The 25,063-nt window shown below is 34.9% G+C and overlaps 1 long non-coding RNA gene across 1 annotated transcript in view; it reads right to left on the reverse strand.

Moving 5' to 3' along the window:
• The window catches only part of LOC113601272 (uncharacterized), a 100,535-nt gene that overhangs the window by 39,378 nt on the left and 36,094 nt on the right, over window positions 1-25,063 (reverse strand). The window lies entirely within an intron of this gene.

The following is a 25,063-nucleotide window of genomic DNA, read 5'->3' on the forward strand; positions in this document are numbered from 1 at the left end:
CATTCCAGACTGAAGCATGTTTAAGCCAATATATAAACCTTTTGCTCTCCCTTTACCTTCTGTGGCAACAGAGGAATTCATTTATTGAGCTGAGAAAGCCACAAGGTTAAAACAGCCTAGATTTCTAAGTCTACCCTTAGAAGGGAGCATAACTGCAGACTTTATGTGAGAGAGAAATTAACTTGTATATGTTAAGACACAAAAATATCAGCTTGTTTTCTTAGCAGAACATAATCACTTGGAAGTGCTGTAAGTTGCCCATCTCCATGAGCTACTGGCAACTGTCATATAACAAGTTCACAGGTACATGGATGTCACGAACAAGTAGTGTTCTTTAAACAAAATATTTGGTCATGTTAAGATTATAGTAGCACAATGCTAAGGAAAAAGAGAAGGAGAAATTGGCAATTTCAGAAAGAAAATATTTATCCCAAGGTAATGACCACTCACTTCATATAAATCCTGTTTCCCTGCACAAATTTATATAAAATGTAAATATAAAAAAATATCTTGTATTTTTTTAAATGTTTAATTATATTTGAGAGAGAGAGAGGGAGCACAAGCAGGGGAGGGGCAGAGAGAGAGAGAGAGAGAGACACGGAGACAGAATCTGAAGCAGGCTCCAGGCTCTGAGCTGTCAGCACAGAGCCCGATGCGGGGCTCGAACCCACGAGCTGTGAGCTCATGACCTGAGCCAAAGCTGGATGCTTAACCGACTGAGCCACCCAGGTGCCCCCAAAATATCTCGTATTTGTAATGAAGATATCTATTCTTCTAAATATCAGTCTTCTTTCTAAGATCTCCAGATGAAAATTTAAAGATTTCAAAATTTACTTCAAGAAATACACTTTCCCATATACCCCTCTTCCACATTTACACTTGGATTGGGAATCAGTGGTATAAATGTGATTTAGAGGTAAGTGAGGAAAATAAATGGAAGAAAACAAATTAGATTACATAACTATGAGTTTTTCTTACTTATTGTTTTTCCCACCAAACTACAAAAGGATTTGTAGGTGTTTTAATGTTTCCTACAGAGAACTTCAGCACCAGATTAAAAGCAAGTGTGTGTTGGGGTCAGCAATCAATTATTCTATCCTAAAATAGCTTTTTAACAATTATCCTTTATAACAGTTTTCTGTTTTAAGTCCTAGTGATGAATTTTTTCATGATGTATCAAATGTGTAAGAACAAGAAACACTTTCCTTTAGATTTGCCGAAGGATATCTGTTATGATCTTTCTGTTACATATCATTCTTCACTCAGATCAAAATTTTCCAAGTAGAATCACAGTGATATTGTTTTTTTTTAATTTGCAAATTTAATATAGTTTGGAAAGGAAGAAAAAAAAAACAGAGAGGATAAGTTCCCAAACTCCTATCACTGTCATTTACTAAGAGGCTCTATATTATGATAAAAGCAATGTTCTATAAATTTACAAATAAGTTGTATGTAGGTCAATCAAATGACCAAGATGATGTTTTCTACCAACTTTGGCCATTCTACATGGTGACTTTAAGTTTTTAATGTTTATTTTTTATTTTAGAGAGAGAGAGCAGGGGAGGGGCAGAGAAAAGGGGAGACACGGAATCCAAAGCAGGCCCCAGGCTCCAAGCTGTCAGCACAAAACCTACTGCGAGGCTCAAACTCACTAACCATGAGATCATGACCTGAGCCAAAGTCAGATGCTTAACCAACTGAGCCACCCAGGTGCCCCTACAGGATGACTTTTAATGTATTTTATTTAATTTGATGTTATGAACATTTGGGGCATTGAAATTTCAAGTGTTTAGGGAAAAGGCATTTTTTTCATGATTTAAAAAAACAAAAAAAAACTTCTAAAGACTTCATTTCTACTAGTCCATTTTCAAAAGTATATAACATCAAAAGATTTTTGCTTCCAATAGACATCGAGTTTTCTGACAAGATCAATTCTACAATCTGCAAGTGACAATTTTCTCCTTATTTAAAGAAAGCAGTGCAAAATCATAATTTGTCTAATTAACATCCTTCCCTAGTTTGGCTGTCAATGCTGCTGCTATTAACTAGTACTTTGCTACCTCACCAACTCTTACCATCCCAGCAGGCTCTAGTGATGCTGAGCCACTTCCTAATTCTACTGCTCTTTTCAGGACCCTGTTCCAATATGGCTGCCCCCGCGCCCCACCCCCCCCCACCCCGCCCCACCACAGTAGTGCCACAATTGCTCTGATTTCTCAAAGATATTTCTTCTTAAGTAGAAGGGTTATTACAACCTCTTTATTTGGCACCAACAATAATAGCTTATCCTTTCAGAGTCATATGCCCCTTAGATAATGAGGTTTCATCATAGTCATGGTGTACTGGACAAAGAATAATTTGTGAGCCACTATTCTGTCACATGCCATGCTTTTCTCAACAACAATACCCAGAAGCAATCTCCAATCCCACTTTTCCAAAAGCTCTCTTGTTAAATGATGGAAGAACAAACTTGCATCTTGTCTTCATGTTCAAGCAACTAGGTCTAACCCAAATTTCCTTCAAAAAACTCCATGCGGTCAGGTGGCCCGCCATAGTTATAAGCAAGTCTTTACTATGCCTTCATTATGTATTCAATAAAATTTCAAATATAAGATATTTATGAATTATCTCAAATTCGGTCTATTTGCCAATGTTATTATAATTTTCCAAATATGGAAGATATATGTAACTATTTTGGGATTGCTATTGTGTGTCCTGTGAGTTTTGTGAGGATGGCATGAGGTAGTACATATAAAGAAATGTGCATTAAACATATAATAAACACTAAACACTAGTTTTCATTAATTATCAGTAGTTATTATTATCCAAATTCCACATATTATACTTTATATTGAAATAAATATCTAATTCCCCTCATTTACTCAAGTTTGAATAAGCCAAAAATGTATTCTTGTAAATTTCATTTTAGGCTTTATTTTAAATATCAAACCTTAAAAGAGCTAAGAAAGTGATTTATAAAGTATTTCTCAAATGCATGATATTATTATCTAAATTATCCTTAAAATTTCATTAAGTTATAGTATTTCTCCGTTGTACTGGTTGATTGGTAATTTCACAAAAGATAGATCACCTGAAATCTATGAATGTGACCTCATTTGGAAAAAACATCTCCCAGAATTAATTAAATTGAAGGCTTTGAGATTATCTGGATTAGGGTAGGTCCTAAATTCAATGACAAGTGTCCTTAAAAGAAAAGGGAGAGTATATGCAGGTATGAAAACAGAGGTAGAGATTTTAGTCATAAATCTACAAGCTGAGAAACACCAAGGATTGCCAGCAGCCAGACAGAGAGAGACACAGAGGGATTTTCCTTCAGAATGTGAAGAATCAATCCTACCAACATCTTGGCTTTAAACTTCAAGGCTCCAAAATTGTGCAAGAATACAATTATGTTGTTCTAAGCCACCAAGTTTGTAATAATTTGATACAACAGCCCTAGTAAACTAATAAAAAGTTTAGTTATTATAAATATCTTCATTATTATTATTATAGCTACCATTTATATAGAATCAATAGAATAAAGATATTCTATATCATACTTTATTCCACCAATCCCCCAAACTAACATAAAATGTATATAATATTATCCACATTTTACAGAGTGGAGAACAGATTCAGAAGGATAAAATAACTTACCCAAGCTTACCCAATAGTAGGCTACAAAATCAAGTTTCATACACAGGTACATCTGCCCCCCAAATCTCAATCCCACAAGATTTGCTCTTTTATTAAATGGGAGATGTCTTAATAAAGACCATAAGACAAGCCAACAGCTAACATCATGCTCAGTGATGAAGACCTAAAAGCTTTTCCTCTAAGCTCAGGAACACAAAGAAGCCCACTGTTGCCACTTTTATTCAACATAGTATTGGAAGAGCAAGTCAGAAAAAATTAGGCAAGAAAAAGAAATAAAAGGCATCCAAACTGGAAAATAACAAGTAAAATTTTACTATTTGCAGATGAAATGATATTTAGAGTTATTGAGCAAACCATAAAGACTCTACCAAGAAATTATTAAAACTAATAAACAAATTCAGTAAAGTTGCAGGCTACAAAATCAATATACAAATATCTGCTGCATTTCTGTAAACTAATAAGGAACTATCAGAGAAATTAAGAAAACAATCTCATTTAAAATTGCATTAAAACAAAATATCTAGGAATAAATTTAACCAAGGAAGTGAAAGATCTATATATCAAAAACTTTAAGACATTAAGAAAAGAAATTTAAAAAGACACAAACATGGGGCGCCTGGGTGGCTCAGTCAGTTGAGCGTCCGACTTTGGCTCAGGTCATGATCTCACGGTCTGTGAGTTGGAGCCCCGTGTCGGGCTCTGTGCTGACAGCTTGGAGCCTGGAGGCTGGAGCCTGCTTCAGATTCTGTGTCTCCCTCTCTCTCTGACCCTCCCCCATTCATGCTCTCTCTCTGTCTCAAAAATAAATAAACATTAAAAAAAAGACACAAACAAATGGAAAGATATTCTGTCTTCATGGACTGAAAGAATTAATATTGTTAAAAAGTCCATACGACCCAATGCAATCTATAGATTCAATGCAGTCCCTATCAAAATTACAATGCTATTTTTCACAATAATAGAATAAATAACCCTAAAATAAATATAGAACCACAAAAGACCTTAAATAGCCAAAGCAACCCTGAGAAAGAAGAACAAAGCTGGAGGCATCAGGCACCCTGATTTCAAACTACGTTGCAATGTTACTGTAATCAAAACATTATGGTATTGACACAAAAACAGACACATAGACCAACGGAACAGAATAGACATGCATGGTCAATTAATTTACACCAAAGGAACCAATAAACAAGTAGAGAAGGACAGTGGACAGTCTTTCCAATAAAGGGTATTCAGGCAAAAGAATTAAACTGGACCACTATCTTGTAACATATATATAAAATTAAAACAAGATAGATTAAATACTTAAACTTAAGACTTGACACTATAATACTCCTAGAAGAAAATATAGCCAGCATGCTCCCTGATATGTCTGGACAATGATTTTTTTTTTGGATCTGGTACCAAAAACAAAGGCAACAAAAGTAAAAATAAACAGTGGGACTGCATCAAACTGAAAAGATTCTGAACAGCAAAGCAAAAGTATCAACAGAATGAAAAGGCAACCTACCAAATGGGAGGGAAAAAAATGCAAGTTATATCTGACAAGAGGTTAATATCCAAAAATATAAAAGAAACTCATACAACCCATTTCAAAAATAATCTAATTTAAATGGACAGAGGATCTGAATAGGCATTTTACCAAAGGAGACATAAAGATGTCCAACACCCATGAAAAGGTGTTCAGCATCATTACTCATCAAAGAAATGCAAAACAAAACCACAATGAGATATCACCTCACACTTGTCAGAACGCTATTACTAAAAAGACAAGAAATAACAAGAGTTGGCTAGGATGTGGAAAAAGGAGAAAGAACCCTTGTGACTATTGGTGGGAATGTAAATTAGTGCTGCCATTATGACAAACTTTATGGAGGTTTCTCAAAATATTAAAAATAGAAATACCATACCATCCAGCAATTCCAATTATGGGTATGTGCCTGAGTGGTGACTATAGTTAATAATACTGTATTACAAAATTGAGAGTAGCTAAGAGAGCGGATCTTGAAAGTTCTCATCACAAGAAAACAAATTTTTATAATTATATAGGGTGACAGATGTTAATTGGACTATTGTGTTAATTATTTTGTAATCATATATACAAATATCAAATCGTTATATTGATACCTAAAATTAACATAATGCTGTATGTCAATTATATGTCAATAACATAATAATTAAAAACAATATAAATTAATGTTAGGTAATTTACAACTCCAAGATAATGAATGTTCAACCTGCGAATTACTTGTGAATGTAAACAGTAAGTCACACACTGCTTTCCCCCCCATACCCCTACCCAGTTTTTTCAGCTCATTTCATTTTTGTTCCATTCACACAGCAACCTACCTACAAAAGGACACTGATTCACAAATCCCTCTAACATCACTTAATTCCCTGGTAAAGACTTCCCTAGGGGTGCCTGGGTGGCTCAGTCGGTTGAGCATCCGACTTCAGCTCAGGTCACGATCTTGCAGTCCGTAAGTTCAAGCCCCGCGTCAGGCTCTGGGCTGATGGCCCAGAGCCTGGAGCCTGCTTCCGATTCTGTGTCTCCCTCTCTCTCTGCCCCTCCCCCGTTGATGCTCTCTCTCTGTCTCAAAAATAAATAAACGTTAAAAAAAATTAAAAAAAAAAGACTTCCCTAGACTCAGTTAATTTTGCACATGCACACATCTTATTTCCCAATATTTTTCCATTCTTACCAACTAACTTAAAAAATATTCTCCTCATGGCTCTCCCACCTCCATTTTTTTCCTCAATTGCTTATTCTCCATTCTTTAACAGTGATTTGATTAGGACTAAAAGAATTCTACCAATCCAAATTAGCCATAATCATATTACGGCTATACAATGGGTTGAATTGTGTCCCCCCACAACCTCCCAAATTCATACGTTGAAGCCCTAAACCCACTACCTTGGATGTGATTATATTTGTAAGTAGGGACTTTAAAGAGGTTATTGAGTTAAAATGAGGCTCTTTAAAATGAGGTGTCTAGGGAAACCTGGGTGGCTCAGTCAGTTAAGCCATTGACCCTTGGTTTCAGCTCAGGTTATGATCTCACAGTTCGTGAGTTCAAGGTCCGCATCGGGCTCTGCACTGACACTTATGGAGCCTGCTTGGGATTCTGTCTCCGTCTCTCTGTTCCCCTTCCCTGGTCTCTCTCTCTCTCTCTCTCTCTCTCTCTCTCTCTCTCTCTCAAAAATAAATAAATTTTAAAAATAAATAATAAAAAACATGTAAAATCTATAAAAATGCCCAGAAGTTCCTTTCAAAAACTTTACAGATTTCTCCAATTAATCTATAAACAAGTTCATTCTCCTTGAGCACATTTAAAATGCAAAGTAAATAAGAAATGATTATTTACTTAAGCTTAGTTTTCAGTTTTAATTCACACTTCTATAACTGAATTGTTTTCATCTATTTTCTATTTGACAAGATTTAAGCTAGATTATGGACTAAATTATTTTCTGAATTAGGTGGAAGACAAAAGGTCAATTATAACATTGTTGATTTGAAAAATATATTGTAAGTTTCAAATAACCATTTTACATCAAATTTTCAGAATATAACCAAATGTCATTTAGGAACTATCTTTTACCTTAGTGTGCATACATCTTGATACAAACTTACTAAATACCCTAGCATGCCTTAAAAGTATGCCAATTGTGCATAACATTTGACTAAATCTTTTATTACAAGGATCCTAGATGATTTTTTTATTGACATTCCTCTTAAGTCAGTACTGTTAAGAGGTACCTGGGTGGCTCAGTCAGTTAAGGGTCTGACTTCAGCTCAGGTCATGATCTCAAGGTTTGTGGGTTCAAGCCCTGCCTTGGGATTTCCGCTGACTGCTCAGAGCCTGAAGCCCACTTAGGATTCTGTGTCTCCCTCTCTCTGCCCCTCCCCTGCTTGCAATCTCTCTCTCTCTCTCTCTCTCTCCCAAGAATAAACAACATTTAAAACTAAAAAAAAAAAAAAAAATCAGTACTGTTAAGGATACAATTCAGTTAGAAGCTGTTTGGACAAATTGTACTCTGCTGTTAGTTTTTACTATTATCCTTTGTCTTATAGTAACTGAATTGTTCTCTGACCCTTTTTTCCTCACTCTTTTATCATGTACTACAGCCTTTGAAAGCACCATGGGCATTTGTTGGTAAGATATCTACTGACATCATCTAAGCTCCTCAAAATTGAGGGCCGAGTTTACTTCTTCCTATTTAATACCTAGATATATGTTTTCTTTCATGGTTTATCTATGGCATCATTAAATACCTTAATTGTCCTCATAAGGAAGTTGTTATCACTGGCACTAGTTATTGAGTAGTAAATTAACCTAGATGACATGTGAGCATATCACTACAGTTGCTCAAAAGTTTACAAAGTAAAGCTAAGTCAATTTCAAGTAATAGAGGAAAAGCTCTCTATATTTTCTTAAAGCCTGTCCTATTTACTCATTTTGACAAAAGCCTCCTCCTTACTGGTGTTATTAATCCCAAGAAACCAAAGGACAGAACATCAGGCAATCAAAATGTGGAAAGGATATGTTCTTATTCCTCTACCTGTGATTGATATTTTAATAGACACCTACTACTTTTGTGTCTTTCCGAGAATGCACTCAGATGTCACTTCTCAGCTGTCACCATGGTGTTTTGAAAAGCCACATATTGATTTAATTTCCATGCACTATAGTTTTCAGTAGTAGTGGAACTTCATTTTTCCTCCATGTTTTACATGAGTACATTTACATCCTCAGACAATGGAACTGCAGCTATGGTAATGATACCTGTCTCCGCACCATCTCAAAAACAAACTTGTGTAACTAAGAACAGGAGAAAATTTATGTTCAGATTATTGACATGTAAGTATATAGAATGCAAGACTACCATTAGTTACAAGTGGTTTATTACTTTCTTTTCTGAATAAATGTAAAGATGGTTAATTATATACTGAAAATATGGAACAATTTTTTATACCTTTTGAATGCTACTTTTTTCACATAATTACCTTTAAGTAAGACCAGCATCTTTATACTTCATTTGCTATAATAAATGTATACTCTCTGACATATTTTATATACCCTAAATACATTAAGTATTAAAACTTTGTCATTCATTTTCCTATTCTAAGATTTATGCAAGTGTAGAGGTTCAAAAGTGGTAAATTTTCACTATAATTCTTTTTTCAGACTATACCTCAAATCCAACACAGTCATTAAGCGCCCACAATATGCAAGGCACTATTCTAAGTCTCTAAAGGAATTAGAAATAATTAAGATATTGTTCCTATTCTCTGTGGCAGTAAAGCTGACATTACCTCACTGCTACTATGAAATAAATCTTATATGATATGGTATACCAATACTTGAAAATAGATGTTTTTAAGAAAATATTTAAGTGACTAAAATATCAAAAGGAAAATTACATAAAAGTAATTGAAGAATTTGTAAAATATATAGTCCCTAAAATTAACCAGTTTCAGGTAGTTTTACAGGTGAATTGCATGAGTTCATCAAAAAAAGAAATGCATGGGGCGCCTGGGTGGTTCAATCAGTTAAGCATCTGACTTCAGCCTGGGTCATGACCTCACAGTTCGTGGGTTCAAGTCCCGCATCAGGCTCTGTGCTGACAGCTCAGAGCCTGGAGCCTGCTTTGGATTCTGTGTCTCCCTCTCTCTCTGCCTCTCCCCTACTAGCATTTTGTCCCTTTCTCTCTCAAAAATAAATAATAAACGTTAAAAAAAAATTTTAAAGAAATGCATTACATGAAGAGATAAGGGGAGAAAAGCTATACAGTTAGTTATGGACATCGATGCTAAAAATATATTTTATAAACACGAATAGGTAGTCTTAATTTTTAAATGTCTTTAATAAATTAGGATAGAATGAAAATTCCTTAATATTTTTAAGTATATAAAAATAAAGAATAAACATTTGTCTTAATAAAACACACAAGGATTTCTGTCTAAAGTCAGTATCAACGTCAGTATCAATAGCCTCTATCATCAATATACTGAACAGTTTTCTTGAGGACTTAGGTGATGTAAAAATAAAGCAAAATAAAAAATATTTTTATAGTATAGGGAAAAAGTTTCACAATAATCATTATTTGTGGATTTTTTTAGAGTCTCTACCAAAAATTCCAGAATCAAGCTAGAAGTTAAAATAGCCATTTATAAGAGAAGATAAATAACTACCTTTAGTATATGTTATAGTCAGCCACGGTCCAGGAGCCCCTAGAGAACAATGACTTAGATAATCACTCATGGATGAGAGAGCCTCTGTGGAAGTCCAGTTTCCAGAGAAGTTACAGCACTCCAATGGAACAACAAAAACAAAAATTGTGTGTATGTTTATATATATTATATATATTATATATATATATATATTATATATATTATATATATTATATATATATATTATTATATAATATATATATATATGAGTTTGGATACCCTGGGGTGGGTAAGAGGAAGAATTTGACTTTATATTACTCTTGCCCTAAGATGGCATAGCTTAGGGCCAAGAAAGTTTTTCCTGGGCCCATGATTTTTCCCAGGGGAAAAGGGAGAGTGTGTGAGTGAGCACCCAGCTTCCCCAGATGTGTGGGACACTGCCAAAGAGGCTCATTTCACTCTCTAGCCATTAAGAGTAGCAAATCACAACTTATATGAGGTGGGGAAAGTGACAGATAGAACTCTCAGAGAACATCAAAGGGATGTCGATGCTAACTGTATCACTCATTCCATCAAGAAGGGCTTCTATGAGCTGCTGGGAATATCTCAGATCGCCCAAATGGCCCACAGGCACCCATAGTGCTCCACAGTGTGATGGAGCTGTGGCCAGCTCCCTGTGTATGCTTCCAACAGCAGTATGAGTGAGCTTTGTCAAACTAGGGAGCAAGAATAGTAAGTCAGCTGAATCTTCAGGCCAGAAGAAACCACAGACTTGAGCCTTAACCACACCTTTGGGGAAACAAAAAGGGTGGTCAGCACTGAGCCTTGTATATTGCTGTTCCAGAGAAGGCATATAAGCTTAAGAATTCTGCCACAAGATGAAGCAAGAAGCATGAAGCAGGTGTACCCACAGAATTTCCAGATAACCTCAGAATCTCAGCAAGGTTAACAGAATGTATCTCTTTCTCGAGACAGTAAAAACTAGAGAAGGTAACTGCTACTTCAAATGTGAAGAAAACAATGCAAAACCTCAAAGAACACAAAAAATCAAAGAATACTACCAAAGAATCACAATCTTCTGGTCACTGACAAGAGACTTCTGCAATTTACCAAAGATTTCAAAATAGCTATTTTGAGGAAGCTCCATGAGCTACAAAAAGACACAGGCAGACAATCCAATGACATCAAGAAAACAATACAGGAGGAAAAATGGGAAGTTTAACATAGAGATCAAAGAAATCATAAAAAAGAATCACACAAATTTTGGAGCTTAAGAACACAATGAATGAAATGAAAAATGCAGTAGTAAAGCAGTACCATCAATTGTGTTTCCCAAATTCCACACGAATGAAATCATATGATATTTGCCTTTCTCTGACTGATTTATTTTGCTTAGCATAATACAGTCTAGTTCCATCCACATTGTTCTAAATGGCAAGATTTCATTCTTTTTGATCACCGAGTAGTATTTCATTGTATGTGTATGTGTATATATGTATATATGTATATATATGTATATATGTGTATATATATGTATGTATGTATATATATGTATATATGTGTATATATGTGTGTGTGTGTGCATCTTCTTTATCCATTCATCAGTTGATGGACATTTGAGCTCTTTCCACACTTTGGATATTGTTGATGGTGACCATCAGACTTCATTTAGCAGAGGAAACAATCTATGAGATTGAAGACCAGACTTTGAAATTATCCACTCAGAGGGAAACAATGAAAAAAGAATGAAAAGGAGAGAAGAAAGCCTACTTGATCTATGAAACTTATAAGAAGGACAAATTTAGGAATTATTAGAGTCCCAGAAGGAGAAAAGACAAAAAAGGGAAAAAGAAAACTTATTTAAAGAAATAATGGCTGAGAACTTCCCAAATTGGGGGAGAACTTGGATATCCAAGTTCATGAAGCTTGTACACGATCAAACAAAATCAACTAAAAGAGACCTTGTCAAAGACACATTACAATCAAATGTGAACAAAGACAAAGAAAGAATCTTAAAAGCAACAGGAGAAAAAAGTTTATAACTTACAAGGGAACCTCCATAAGGCTATTAGCAGATTTTTCAGTAGAAATCTTACAGGATGGAAAAAAGTATGATATACTCAAAGTACTAAGAGGAAAAAAGAAAGAAAGAAAGAAAAAAAAACCTGCCAACCAAGAATACTTTACCAGGGTGTCTTTAAAAGAGTCCCTCAAGCTATAATGAAAGGATGTTAACAAGTAACATGAAAACATATGAGAACATACAACCCTTTGATAGTGGTAAGTAGATAATCAAATTTATAATACCTCAATACTGTGCTCTGGTATAACATGGTGGCATATTCACCACTTGAGTATAAAGTTTAAATGCTAAAAGTATTGAAAATAACTATAACTACAATAATTTGTTAATGAATAAACAACATAAAAATAGTTAAATTGTGACATTAAGAACATAAAAGGGGGAGTAAAGGGGTAGAGTTATATACGTATTGACGTTAATTTGCTAGCAGCATAAAATGGACTGTTATAAAGTGTCTAATATGAGCCTCATGGTAACTAAACAGGAAAAGCCTACATTAGAGTCACAAAAAATAAAGCAAACAGCATTAAGGCATACCACTACAGAAAATCATTTCACAAAGGATGGCAGCAAGAGGAAGAAAGGAACAAGGGACAGCAAAAAAGCCGTCAAACAATTAATAAAATGGCATTCATTGCAGGATACAAAATCAACATACAGAAATCAGTTGTGTTTCTATATACTAAAGACAAAACATCTGAAAAAAAATTAACTATGCCATTCACAATAATATCAAAACAATAAAATGCTTAGGAATAAACTTAGCTGAAAGTAAAAGATCTGTATAATAAACACTGCAAAATTTTAAGAAAAGAAACTGAAGAAAATGCAAATAAATGAAAAGATATCCCATGATCACAACTGGAACAATTAATGTTGTTAAAATGTCCTTACTACCCAAAGAAATCTACAGATTCAATGAAATCCCTATCACAATACCAATGGCATTTTTCACACAACTAGAACAAATAAGCATAAGCTTCAACCCTGAATAACCAAAGCAATCTTGAAAGAACAAAGCTGGAGATATCGTGCTCCCAGATTTCAAACTACAAAACTGTAGTTCAAAACAGTCTGGTACTGGGACAAAAGCAGGTACATTGAACAAATAGAGTCCAGAAATAACCGCACACATATAGGATACATTAATCTACAGAAAAGGAAGCAAGAATACACAACAGAAAATACAGTCTTTTAAATAGCATTGGGAAAACTGGACAGCCACATGCAAAACAATGAAACTGGACCACTATCTTACACTCTATACAAATTTCAGTCAAAATGGATTAAAGACTTGAATGTAAAATCTAAACTGTAAAATTTCTAGAAGAAAACATAGGTGATAAGCAACTTATTATTGGTCTTAGTGACTTTTATTTTTTGAACCTGACTCCCTCAGCAAGTGTGAAAAAAAGCAAAAATGAACTAAACTATTGGGACTAAAAGGCTTTTGCATAGCAAAGGAAGCCATCAACAAAATGAAAAGGCAACCTACTGAATGGGAGAAAATATTTTCACATGCTATATCTGATAAAGATCTAATATCCAAAATATATAAAGAACTCATACAACTCAATAGCAAAAGGAAAGAAAAACAGTCCAATTAAAAAATAGGCAGGAGATCTGAAAAGATATTTTTCCAAAGAAGACATAGAGATGGCCAAAAGACACATGAAAAGATGCTCTACATCACTAATCCTCAGGGAAATACAAAACAAAATCTCAACGAAACATCACCTCACACCTGTGAGAATAGCTAAAATAAAAAAGATAAAAAGTAAATGTTACCAAGAAATTGCAGAAAAAAGAACACTTATGCACTGTTGGTGGGAATGTAAATTGGTGCAGCCACTATGGAAAACAATATGAAGATTCCTCAAAAATTAAAAATGGAACTACCACATGATCCAGTAATTCCACTCATGGGTATTCATCTCAAGAAAATGAAAACACTAACTCAAAAAATATACACACCCCTATGTTCATTGAAGTATTATTTACAATAGCTAAGATATGGAAGCACCCTAAGTAACCAGCGATAGACGAATGGATAAAGAAGATGTGGTATGTATGTACAATGAAATATTAGCCAGACATAAAAAAAAGAATGAAATCTTACCATTTGCAGTAATATGGATGGATCTTGAGGGTTTTATACTAGGGGAAATAACTCAGAGAAAAACAAATATAATTTCACTCATGTGAAATCTAATAAACAAAATCAACAAAACAAAGCCAGACTCATAGATACAGAGAACAGACTAATGGTTGCCAGAGGAGAAGAGGCTGGGGGGAAGGGGGGAGAAATGAATGAAAAGGTAAAAACTCCCAATTATAAAACAAATAAATCCTGGGGGTGTAGGGTACATCATGGAGAATATAGTCAACAATATTGTGCTAACTTTGTATGGTGACAACCAGTAACTAGATTTATTATGGTAATCATTTCATATTATATATAACCTTCAAATCACTGTGTAGTACACATGAAACTTATGGGATACTCTATTCCAATTATACTTCCTTTAAAAAAGTTATTTATATTGTTCTTGCCATATATTCATACATTTGGAATTGTCACAAAATAAAATGTAACTTCGGCATTTAAAAAGGAGAAAATAGCTAAATATTTCTCAAGTTAATGCTGACAATATTGTACAGATGGCAGTTAAAATATAAGGGGGACATGAACTGAAAAAAAAACCTCCAAAAACAAGTATTTTTCCTGTAAATTATTCATATAAAATAATATTAACAATAGTCTAGCTTTTAAATAGAATGTTACATTCTTGCTATTTTTTACTGTTATGGTTAATAATGTGGTTTTATATTACATAGACTATTTTGTATGTACAAAATATCACACTGAAAAACTCTCTGATATCTCCCCCTAAAGTATACACTGAATGATGTAAATATAAAAATGCGGAATCCCCAACAAAATTGATGAACAGAATCTTCCCAAAAAACACAATTGCTGAGGGAGGGGCCAAGATGGCAGAGCAGCATGGGAATTCTCTGCCTCTCTCACCTTTGAAATACAGCTAGATCAGCACCAAACCATTTTGCACACCTCGAAAATTGATCTGAGGATTAACACAACAATCTGCATAATCTGAGGCACAGAACTCAGCAGGTACACAATGCAGAGAGGTGAACTGGGGAAGAGAGAAGCTGTGGAGGGAAGGGAGCTGTCTTTGCAGAGAGAGGACAGAGAAATGGGGGAGAATACAGGAAAAGCACACCCCCAAAAAATAGCTGGAGAGAAAGAGAAAGAGTGGAAACACCCACAAGTGACTGAACAAGAAAGGGAGAAAGGATAAAGGAGTCCAATACCATTAGGACTCTATAAACAGGAGAGCACAGAGTCAGAAATTCTGGAATTTAATACCTGGCAGTGCTCTAGTGGGAAAGGCAAATTCCCAGGAGCAGACAGTGAGGTCCGAGGGATCTGTGCTCCACAGGAGGAGAAGCAGTTCCCCTGCTAGGAGGCCATTTGGTAGAGGCCTTACGGCCACCCCATAGGCAAAGGTCCCAGCGGACCCCAGAGAACTGCCACGTTTGCTGGTGTTGGAACAAAGACACTAGGGTGCAGTGAAACCTGGTACCAGTTGTGTGTTGTGATTTACTATAATCCTGAACTGCTGCTGCTGTGTGATCGCGCAAACTTTTTCTGGGGCAAGCAGGCACCTGGCTACAATCTCTGAGCCTCAACAGCAGCGCAATTGCCTGAATGTTCCCAGATGCAAGCCAGCACCTGGCCATTGTTCTGCAAGACCCTCCCCCAGAGGTTCAGACTGGATCCAAGCTGCAGAGCCCTCAAAAGTAAGGGGTTTGGAAACACCATCTGAGATAAAATTTGGGAAGGAGGTGCTGCCTGGAAGGCTGACGGCTTGGACACAGACAGTGTAGAAGCAGGGACTGGACAGAAGCCAGAGACAAAGGAGGGGTGCTTGATTGCCAGTCAGTGAGAGCGCAGAACTCTGGTGCTAGAGACTGGGAAGCTAGGTGACGTCATTTTCACCTCTCCCATGCATGCACATGCTTGCACACGTGAACCACACCTATCAGCCCCAGTAAGCTAAGCAGCGCTAACTAGTGGAGCACAGAGCCATTACACCAAGCCCCTTCCAACTGCACCAACCAAGCACTCCCCGCTTGCTTAGTGTACAGACTAGGAAGTGCTTCATAGTTTGACTTCTAGGGGAAACTGGATGTAATTTCATTCACATTTCATTCTGTTCACTGGTCCATCTATTTTCTTTTCTTTTCTTTTCTTTTCTTATTCTTGGATACAGAAGGAGAAAACATTTATTTTTATTTTCTGTTTTTATAAAAATTTTAAAATTTTTATTATTTATTATTTCTTAAATTTTTATTTACTTTAAACAATAAATTAATAATATTTTATTATTATTAATGATATTAATATTATTAATTATTAATTAATAATAATGACTCGTTATTAATTAATTATTGATATTATTGATAATATATTAAAATATTATTGATAATTTATTATGATAATAAATTAATATTTATTATATTATTATATATTATATTATATATTACATATAATGTATATTATATTTATTATATATATTTATCATATATATTATATATTATATATATTTATATATATATTATATATATTTATTATATATATTTATATATTTATTATATATATTATATATTATTATATATATTATTAATATTATATTATATATTCATATATATATTTATTATATATACATTATATATAATTTATACATAATATATTATATTATATTATTACATATATTATATATTATATAATTCAATAATAAATATAAATAATAATAATAAATTAATAAAATTAAATTTTATTACTTATTTTTTAAACTTTTTATTATATTTTACTTTCTTCATTTCATTTTATTCTATTTTCTTATATATATTTTTAACTTTTAAATGTTTTCTTACTTTTTTCTTTTTTTTTCTGTTCTTTCTATTTTTTCTCTATTCCACCAAGCTTATTTCAACAACCAGACCAAAACACGCCTAAGATTGAGCCTCCTTTATTTGATTTTTGTGTTGTTTTAAATTTTTTAACTTTATTTATAATTTTATTATTTTTTTTTCTTCCTCCAAATTTTACTTCCTTAATATATAATAAATATTTTATTATAATAATGAGAAGAAAGCATAGTATCCCTTTCTGCAGAGATAAAAGAAGTAAAATCTAGTCAGGATGAAATTAAAAATGCTGTAATTGAGATGCAATCTCGAATTGATCCCATGGGGGCAAGAATAGATGAAGCAGAGCAGCAAAATAGCGATATAGAAGAAAAATTTATGGAGAACAATACAGCAGAACAAAAGAGGGAAACTAAGGTAAAAGATCACAATATAAGACTTAGAGAACTCAGTGACTCATTAAAAAGGGATGACATCCAAATTATGGAAGTCCCAGAAGATGAAGAGACAGAAAACGGGTAGAAGTTTTAAGTGAGCAAATCATAGTGGAAAACTTCCTAACGTGGGTAAAGACACAGACATCAAAATCCAGGAAGCACAGAGAACTCCCATTAGATTCAACAAAAACAACCATCAACAAGGCATATCATAGCCAAGTTCACAAAATACCCAGACAAGAAAAGAATTATGAAAGCAGCAAGAGAAAAAAAGTCCTTAACCTACAGGAGAATACAGATCAGGTTCACAGCAGACCTATCCACAGAAACTTGGCAGGCCAGAAAGGAGTGGCAGGATATATTCAACGTGCTGAATTGGAAAAATATGCAGCCAAGAATTCTTTATCCAGCAAGGCTGTTATTCAAAATAGAAGGAGAGATAAAGAGTTTCCCAGAAAAACAAAAACTAAAAGAGTTTGTGACCACTAAATCAGCCCTGCAAGAAATTTTAAGGGGGACTCTCTGAGGGCAGAAAAGATGAAACAAAACAAAAAAGACCAAAAGCAAATACTAGAAAGGACCAGAGAGCACCACCAGAAACTCCAACCGTACAGGCAACACAATAGCACTAAACTCAGATCTTTCAGAACTCACTCTAAATGTCAGTGGACTCAATGCTCCAATCAAAATACAGAGGATAACAGAATGGTTAAGAGAACAAGATCCATCTATGTGCTATTTACAAGAAACTCATTTCAGACCTAAAGTCACCTTCAGAATGAAAGTAAGGGGATGGAGAGCCATTTGTCATGCTAAAGGTTGCCAAAGTAAGCCAGAGTAGCCATACTTATATCAGACAATCTAGATTTTAAAATAAATATAACAAGAGATGAAGAAGGGCATGATATTATAATTAAGGGGTCTATCCACCATGATTCAACAATTGTAAACATTTATGCCCCCAACATGTATACATCCAAATATATTAATCTGTTAATCACAAACATAAAGACACTCATTGATAATAATACCATAATAGTAGGGGACTTCAACACCCCACTTAAAGCAATGGACAGATCATTTAAGCGAAAATCAACAAGGAAACAATGGCTTTGAATGACACACTGGACCGGATGGACTTAACAGATCTATTCAGAACATTTCATTCTAAAGCAGCAGAATACACATTCTCCTCAAATGCACATGGAACATTCTCCAGAATAGATCATATACTGGGACACAAATCAGCCCTCAACAAGCACAAAAAGACTGAGATCATACCGTGCATATTTTTAGAACACAATGCTATGAAAATCAAAATCAACCACAAGAAAAAATTTAGAAAGACAACGAATACTTGGAGATTAATGAACATCTTACCAAAGAATGAATTGGTTAACCAAAAGTTAAAGAAGAAATTAAAAAGTACATGGAAGCCAATGGAAATGATAACACCATAGCCCAAAACCTCTGGGATGCAGCAAAGGCGGCCATAAGAGAGAAGTAGATAGCAAACTAGGCCTTCCTAAAGAAGGAAGAAAGGTCTCAGGTATACCAGCTAACATTACACCTTAAAGAGCTAGGAAAAGAACAGCAAATAAAACCAAAACTAGCAGAAGATAGGAAATAATAAAGATTAGTGCAGTAATCAATGCTGTCGAAATGAAAAACAAAACAACACAGTAGAACAGACCAATGAAACCAGGAGCTGGTTCTTTGAAAGAATTAACAAAATTGATAAACCCCTAGCCAATCTGAGCAAAAAGGAAAAGGAAAGGACCCAAATAAATAAAATCACGAATGAGAAAGAATGAAATCTTGCCATTTGCAACAGCATGGATGGAACTGGAGGGTATTATGCTAAGTGAAATAAGTCAGTCAGAGAAAGACAGATAACATATGTTTTCACTCATATGTGGAATTTGAGAAACTTAACAGAAGATCATAGGGAAAGGGAAGGGGAAAAATAGTTTCAAACAGGGAGGCAAACCATAAGAGACTCTTAAATACAGAAAACAAACTAAGTGTTGATGGGGGGTGTGGAGAGGGGAAAATAGGCATCGGGCATTGAGGAGGGCACTTGTTGGGATGAGCACTGGGTATTGTATATAAGTGATGAATGATGGGAAACTACTCAAGAAGCCAAGAGCATACTTTATACACTGTATTTTAGCTAACTTGACAATAAATTATATTAAAAGAAGAAAAGAAAAGAAAAGAAAAGAAAAGAAAAGAAAAGAAAAGAAAAGAAAAGAAAAGAAAAAGGAAAGGATCCAAATAAATAAAATCAAGAATGAAAGAAGAGAGATCACAACCAACACTGCAGGAATACAAACAATAATCAGAGAATATTATGAGCAATTATATGCCAACAAATTGGGCAATCTGGAAGAAATAAATAAATTCCCAGAAATATATAAACTACCAAAATTGAAACAGAATGAAATAGAAAATTTTAACAGACCCATAACCAGTAAAGAAATTGAATTAGTAATCAAAAATCTCCCAAAAAACAAGAGTCCAGGGCCTGATGGCTTTCTGGGGGAATTCTACCAAACATTTAAAGAAGAGTTAACACCTATTCTTTTGAAACTGTTCCAGAGAATAGAAATGGAAGGAAAGCTTCCAAACTCATTCATGAGGCCAGCATTATCTTCATTCCAAAACCAGACAAAGACCCCACTAAAAAGGAGAACTACAGACCAATTTCCCTAACATGGATGCAAAAATCAGCCAAACAGATCCAACAATACATTAAAGGAATTATTCACCACGATCAAGTGGGACTTATTCCTGGGATGCAGGGCTGGTTCAATATTCACAAATCAATCAATGTGATACAACACATTAATAAAAGAAAGAATAGGAACCACATGATCCTCTCAATAGATACAGAGATAGAAATTGACAAAATACAGCATCCATTTTTGATAAAAACCCTCAATAAAATAGGGATAGAAGGATCATACCTCAAGATCATAAAAGCCATCTACAAAGGACCCACCACTAATATCATCCTCAGTGGGGAAAAACTAAGAACTTTCCCCCTAAGGTCAGGAACACGACAAGGATGTCCACTCTCACCACTGTTATTCAACATAATGTTGGAAGTGCTAGCCTCAGCAATCAGACAACACAAAGAAATAAAATGTAACCAAACTGGCAAGGAGGAAGTCAAACTTTGACTCTTTGCAGATGACATGATACTCTACGTGGAAAATCCAAAAGATTCCACCAAAAAACTGATAGAACTGATTCATGAGTTAAGCAAAGTCACAGGATATAAAATCAATGCACAGAAATTTGTTGTATTTCTATACACCAATGATGAAGCAGCAGAAAGAGAATTCAAGGAATCAATGCCATTTACACTTGTACCAAACCCGTAAAATACCTAGGAATAAATCTAACCAAAGAGGTGAAAAACCTATACACTGAAAATTATAGAAAGCTTATGAAAGAAATTGAAGAAGATGCAAAAAAATGGAAAAATGTTCCATGCTCATGGATTGGAGAAACAAATATTGTTAAAATGTCTATACTACCCAAATCTACATATTCAATGCAATCCTTATCAAAATAGCACCAGCATTCTTCACAGAGCTAGAACAAACAATCCTAAAATTTGTATGGAACCACAAAAGACCCCAAATAGCCAAAGCAATCCTGAAAAAGAAAACCAAAGCTGGAGGCATCACAATTCCAGACTCCAAGATGTATTACAAAGCTGTAATCATCAAGACAGTATGGTACTGGCACAAAAACAGACACTTAGATCAATGGAACAGAATAGATCACCCAGAAATAGACCCACAAACGTATGGCGAACTAATATTTGACAAAGCAGCAAAGAATATCCAATGGAACAAAGACAGTCTTTTTCAGCAAATGGTATTGGGAAAATTGGACAGCGACGTGCAGAAGAATGAATCGGACCACTTTCCTCCACCATACACAAAAATAAACTCAAAATGGATGAAAGGCCTAAATGTAAGACAGGAGGCTATCAAAATCCTAGAAGACAAAGCAGGCAAAAACCTCTTTGACCTCAGCTGCAGCAACTTCTTACTCAACATGTCTCTGGAGAGAACTATTAGGACCTTATCAAAACTAAAAGGCAACTGATGGAATGGGAGAAGATATTTTCAAGTGACATATCAGATAAATGGTTCGTATCTAAAATCTATAAAGAACTTATCAAATTTAACACCCAGAAAACAATTAACCCAGTGAAGAAATGGGTGAAAGACGTGAATGGACAATTTTCCAAAGAAGACATTCAGATGGCCAACAGACTCATGAAAAAATGCTCTACATCACTCATCCTCGGGGAACAAATCAAAACGACAATGAGATACCACCTCACACCTGACAGAATGGCTAAAATTAACAACTCAGGCAACAACAGACGTTGGCGAGGATGTGGGGAAAGAGGAACCCTTTTGCACTGCTAGTGGGAATGCACACTGGTGCAGCCACTCTGGAAAACAATATGGAGGTTCCTCAAAAATAACAATAGAACCACCCTACTACCCAGCAATTGTACTAGTAGGTATTTACCCAAGGGTTACAAGAGTGACGTTTTGGGGCGCCTGGGTGGGGCAGTCGGTTAAGCGTCCGACTTCAGCCAGGTCACGATCTTGCGGTCCGTGAGTTCGAGCCCCGCGTCAGGCTCTGGGCTGATGGCTCAGAGCCTGGAGCCTGTTTCCGATTCTGTGTCTCCCTCTCTCTCTGCCCCTCCCCCGTTCATGTTCTGTCTCTCTCTGTCCCAAAAATAAATAAACGTTGAAAAAAAAATTTAAAAAAAAAAAAGAGCGACATTTCAAAAGGGCACATGCACTACTGACAATAGCAGTGCTGCTGACAATAGCCAAAGTATGGAAAGAGCCCAAATGTCCATTGACAGATGAATGGATAAGGACATTACACACACACACACACACACACACACACACACACACACACACTGGAGTATTACTCAGCAATCAAAAAGAATGAAATCTTGCCACTTACAACTATGTGGATGGAACTAGAGGGTATCACACTAAACGAAATTAGTCAGAGAGAGAAAAATATCATATGACTTCACTCATGTGGAATTTAAGATACAAAACAGATGAATATAAGGGAAGGGAAGCAAAAATAATATAAAAACAGGTAGGGTCACAAAACATAAGCGACTCTTAAAAATAGAGAACAAAATGAGGGTTGGTAGAGGAGTTGTGGGTGGGGGCATGGACCACATGGGCAAGGTGCATTAAGGAAAACACTTGGGATGAGTTGAGCAGTGGGTGTTATATGTAGGGGATAAATCACTGAATTCTATTCCTGAAATCATTATTGCACTATATGCTAAGTAACTTGGGTATAAATAGAAAAACAAAACAAAACAAAACAAAACCAAAAACCCACAACTGGTTATTTCGACTTTTAAAATCACTTCAAGTTTCTCTAGTTTTTTATATGGTCATTTTGGATCTTTTATAAAATGCAATTCCATCCAAAGGGAAAGACAAAAAGATTAGATGAAGAGTTTTTAATAACTACTTTAAAAATAACTAATTATCAACGATTTCTGAAAAATGACAAAACAGTCAGCAAATAATGGTATCAGTGTATAATAGGCAATATGAAATTTATTATATGCACAAAAAACACCATTTATAAGGAACTTTATATTTCCCAAAGAATCATAATAGGTTTCATCAAAAAATACAACTATGTTGAATTGCCCCATACTTGTTTTATGATATAGTATTGATTTTAATCACCAGAATACAAACATAATAAGAACAAGTAATATTATTTTACTGTCTGTCTCCAGTACCTAGAACAATACCTGAGCAGATGTTCAAAATCAGTTTTGAATGAATAGATGAATTGTATCTGGAGATGATGCACTATAATCTTTTTAATGTTTGGGATACCTAAATGGTTGTAAGTCAGCTCCAGTTACCAAAATACACCGTGCTATATTTCAAATAACAATAAAAAAGAATTTGAAGTTTCTCCTTTTCATTCACAAAATTAATGGAGTTATGTAGGCGAAAAATAATTCTGTTTTTCATGGCCACTGTTCAATAATATTTCCATCTTTGTTCTTTTTAAAATTAAGTATTAGCCCATATAGAAGCAGAAGCCAGAAAGACATAAATTTGATATGTTCATTCTTGTTATGGATCAGAGCATGAGTGCCTTTGAGGAAAAGAAATTAAGTTACAAGGTGGTGTAGTAGTGGATTGTGGGAAGAGTGGAGAAGGACAAAGAGGCAGATTTTTAATCATAGGCTTTAATTTAAATCAGAAATTTCTGCTGAGAATTCCTTTGATAATTGCTTCTAATTTCTCTATCATTTGTCTTCTATGTTTTTAGCTATGTTCATTATGGGGAAGATTTTAAATTTAAAATAATTGTGCATACTGAATTCTCTATTGCCTCAATTTCCATTTCATTACATTCCTTTAATATTATAATGAACAATGTATTCTCATGCATCCAGTTATTAAGGAACATTTGACTAGTCAAATACAACTTTAGAAACCTTACATTCTATTATTTTGGTATTCTATTTTAATGCATTCTTATAGCTTTTATTGTTTTTATTATACCAGTTTTCAGATCTAATTAATTCTGCCAGCACAATACCTTGTTAAAATGCTTTGAGACAGTAAACAGTGGAGATGTATGCTGTGTGTGTGTGTGTGTGTGTGTGTGTGTGTGTGTGTGTATACTCAAACGGTTTGATTATTTTAAGTGAAGTGATTGGATGTTGATACCTTAAAATGAGTAAATTCATTCAAAACAGTTAAATCTGCTGTGTGCATTAAAAAAACTACAAGATCAAAATAAAAATATCGGGAGCTCCATACAACACTACTTTTTCCTAATAATATTCAAAAACAAGAAGTACATTTTATTTTGTACTCAGGAAGATTGTAATCCAGCTTCTAGTTACAAGGAATCACCCCTTATTTCTAGATAGTATGTTAATATTGGCTATCTATTGTATTAATATGTAAGTTCAGCCTAGATTAAAACTAGCTTACAAGGCAGACGTAAGTATCTAGGCTGATACATTAGATCTTCTCTTTAAAGTGACCAGCTGTCTAGGTTCCTTCTTTCTTGTGTTTACCACCCATCAAATATTATACTTTCCCTTTAAAGTGTAAACTGGAAGTTGCACACATGACTTCCACTCACATCCAAGTCAAAGACCTTTACCAATGACTATATCTAGCTGCAAAGGAGTCTGTTAAGGAGTGTTTATTCTAAGCAACTCTGGCCCATTGAAAACTTGAGAGAAGAAGAAGCAATCTCTGCCATAAGAGGTGAATACAATAAAAGCTCACAAATTCATAAAATTAGTTTACATTTAAAACTTCTGGGGGGGGGTGTGCCTGGGTGGCTCAGTTAGTAAAGTGTACAACTCTTGATATCCACTCAGGTGGTGATCTCATGGTTGTGAGATCAAGCCCCATGTCAGACTCTGAGCTGAGCACAGAGCCTGCTTGGGATTCTCTCTCTCCCTCTGTCACTGTCCTTACCCTGATGGCTCTCTCTCTCTCTCTCTCTCTCTCTCTCTCTCTCATTCTCTAAATAAATAAATAAATAAATAAATATTTTAAAAAAGAATTCTAGGGTCCCTAGGTGGCTCAGTTAAGCATCGGACTCTTGATTTCAGCTCAGGTCATGATTGATCCCTGGGTCATGGGATCAAGACCCACAATGGCTTTATGCTGAGCGTGGAGCCTATTTAAG

The sequence above is a fragment of the Acinonyx jubatus genome, chromosome B3 (assembly GCF_027475565.1).
Source record: "Acinonyx jubatus isolate Ajub_Pintada_27869175 chromosome B3, VMU_Ajub_asm_v1.0, whole genome shotgun sequence".
Taxonomy (NCBI): domain Eukaryota; kingdom Metazoa; phylum Chordata; class Mammalia; order Carnivora; family Felidae; genus Acinonyx; species Acinonyx jubatus.